The sequence below is a fragment of the Schistocerca nitens genome, chromosome 2 (assembly GCF_023898315.1).
Source record: "Schistocerca nitens isolate TAMUIC-IGC-003100 chromosome 2, iqSchNite1.1, whole genome shotgun sequence".
Lineage (NCBI taxonomy): Eukaryota > Metazoa > Arthropoda > Insecta > Orthoptera > Acrididae > Schistocerca > Schistocerca nitens.
In genome coordinates, this window is record NC_064615.1 from 619,602,652 (window position 1) to 619,605,654 (window position 3,003).

Consider the following 3,003-nt stretch of genomic DNA (forward strand, 5'->3'; position numbering starts at 1 on the left):
AGAGCAGCCAAAGTTCGAAATGTTGTCTATTTTTTCTATTGCACATTGCAACCCTGCGTCTGAATGACAATCCGATATGTATTAGTATCTCTGCGCTAATGTTTCCATATTCATTGCGAATTCGCTGCTACATATCTTCGGGGGTTGTTGATACTCTCTTTTAGCCATCCCCCCAGGAAAAACACAGCAGAACTCAAATCGGGTGAAAGTGCGGGCCACGTTTGAGGACCTCCTCGTCCAATCTATCGACCTGGATAGTTTCGATTCATAACTTCTGGAGCTAGTCGTGAATAATGCGCTTAACATTCATCGTGTTGAAACCACATATCCAGTCTCATTTGAAGAGGAACATCGTCCATTAGTATGGGTAAAACGTTAACCACAATGTCCCTGTAAATTTGACTAGTCAGACTACCTTCTATGAAGTATAGGTCAATTACCCGCGTGCCTAAAATACCGCACCAAACGTTGGCACTCCATGGGCGTTGATGTTCAACTTGCCTTACCCATTGGGGATTCTCCACTGACTGATATGCATATTACGTCGGTCCACTTGAACACGATTCGATTTGATTCATCAGAGAAAAGTGTCTGTGAAATGAAATTATTATTGACTGCCAGTTGTTCCTATACCCAGTTGGTGAAATTCAGATGGTTGCGAAAATCGTCACCATGCAGTTCTTGATGCAGCAATAAATGATATGTATGCCATTTGTGTTCATTCAGCATGCGTTGAACACTTCTTTGCGAAATTTCTGAACCTCACTCTATTTGCCGGGAAGTAATGTGAGAATTTGTAGCAACCGCAGCTAAAACATTCACTGTGCTATTTTCGTTTGTCACATGCCGCCGCCGGAGTCTTTCTCTGGGTTTAACACTCTCCGATTTAGTAAGCAGGTGGAGAATACTGTGAAACGTCGTTGCAGACGCAACATTCCTATCGGGGAACAGAGTAGCATAGCTTTCACGAGATTAGTCAGCATTTCTATAAGCCTCAAGGTACACGGCAGTGATATCCAACCTCTTGGCAACCGTTAATATCTTGGAACAATTGCGACGAGATGTGTGGGGCCCGAATAATTGTAGTAATTGCAGTCTGACCGCGGACTGAGCGCATAATCACGATCTGTGCTTCATTTGATTGTCGGAGGTGTCACATGATAGCATTATCAAAAAAGTACTTTGATTGTCTTAATCGTATACGTATTTGTTGAAGATAGTGCCGTTTTGCAACAATTGCCTTCATTTCCATGTTTTCCAATTGAAGCGCCAGCATATATTTTCAGGGATAATCCAAATCCGCAATAAAAAATAGGGGATCCGATTTAAGATTTCAAAGGAAGCTTCCCCTCCCCTCGCTGGGGGTAGTGTAGCAGGGTCGAGCGTTATGTTAACGGGTGTCCCACTTCGAGGTGAACAACGTTTATTATCACTAGTTTATAATCCGATGTGTGTTTCACCAAATATTCCGACAAACAGTTCTAAATGTCTCACACTGTATACATTTTGGTAATTATTAATGTTACTGATATCGCTTCGTCTGCTTGACAGACGAATGTATTAATTCAAGTTTCAGGCACCTGTTAATGCTTGTTACTCCGTCTTAGAGCCACGAGTGACCTACCGGGACCATCCGACCGCCGTGTCATCCTCACTGGAGGATGCGTTTAGGAGGGGCGTGGGGTCAGCACACTGCTCTCCCGGCCATTATGATGGTATTCTTGACCGAAGGCGCTACTATTCGGTCGAGTAGCTCCTCAATTGGCATCACGAGGCTGAGTGCACCCCGAAAAATGGCAACAGCGCATGGCGGCCTGAATGGTCACCCATCCAAGTGCCGACCACGCCCGACAGCGCTTAACTTCGGTGATCTCACGGGAACCGGTGTATCCACTGAGGCAAGGCCGTTGCCTAATGCTTATTACAAAGACTGTTTTTAAAAGGAATAAATCTTTTCTTTAAATTTTCTACTGTACATATTAGCGGAATAACAGACCTCCTAGTTGCTTCGCGGCCGTGTATGTAAATTTACTACTATTAGGCCTAATTCTCTAACTTACTGCACTTGTTTAGTTATTTATTAGTCCTAGAGACTCTTCTGTTATAGACGTATATATTAGTTGTAGTGACAGCTATCTGTGAATGTGTAGCCTATTACAGAAACTGTTGTTTGAGAAAGTTTTTTCAAAAATTTAGAGCCGAACAAGAATTACCTGCTTTTGTAAATCAATAAACTGCCTCTCTGGGAAATAAATAAATGAATTTCTTTCATACATTATTTTATTTTCGCTCAGCACTTTACCAGTCCCAGATTCTAACTCCCTATCAATTCACTTAGGTTAACGGCTAATGCGAATGGAATCTTAAGAACGCCGTACAACATATAATCTTTTGCTTCAAACTATACACCTTTACTGGGGCTAGGTTACAGTTAATGATGGGAATTTAATTGTCGCTCAGTAGTAGTTGAAATAAGAAAGAAATGAGCAGGTGGTTTCAGAATGTTAAAAGAAAATATTAAGTAGATGATTGCGCAGGATAATTATGTGGTCCACAATCAAAGGATTAATCTTGACTTTCGTTTGTTCGGATCACACCAGTTTTATTCCGAATGGTGGTCTCACAAACGTTGTTACGTAACACAATATACAAACAAGGAATGAAAGTGGTTGACTTTGCAGCATAAACAGAGCATTCGCAGGCAGTAGTGATTGTAAACTAAATGCATGGGGCTATGCATCGAGTCACCTATCTGCAACAAAATCCTAAGTTTTAACCTATAGATACGAGTCATTATATAACAATAAAATTCACCTCAGATGGAAAGGTCAATGACTGTTTCACCACTATGATACTTCTGAGTCGTGAACTAGTACACATCGTAATGTTTGTAATTCCCAAGAAACGCTTACGCCCAAGTGTCTCTCTAGCAGTGCAACCCTTATCAAAACCATTCTCCTCGATCAAGCCGCACTCTTCCTGATTAAGAACTTGGTCATGTAA

General features: G+C 41.6%; 1 pseudogene; it reads right to left on the reverse strand.

Annotated features, from left to right (window-relative positions):
- Nucleotides 1-1,794: 1,794 nt before the first annotated feature.
- Nucleotides 1,795-1,912, reverse strand: LOC126238551 (5S ribosomal RNA; annotated as a pseudogene).
- Between the last annotated feature and the right edge of the window lie 1,091 nt (nucleotides 1,913-3,003).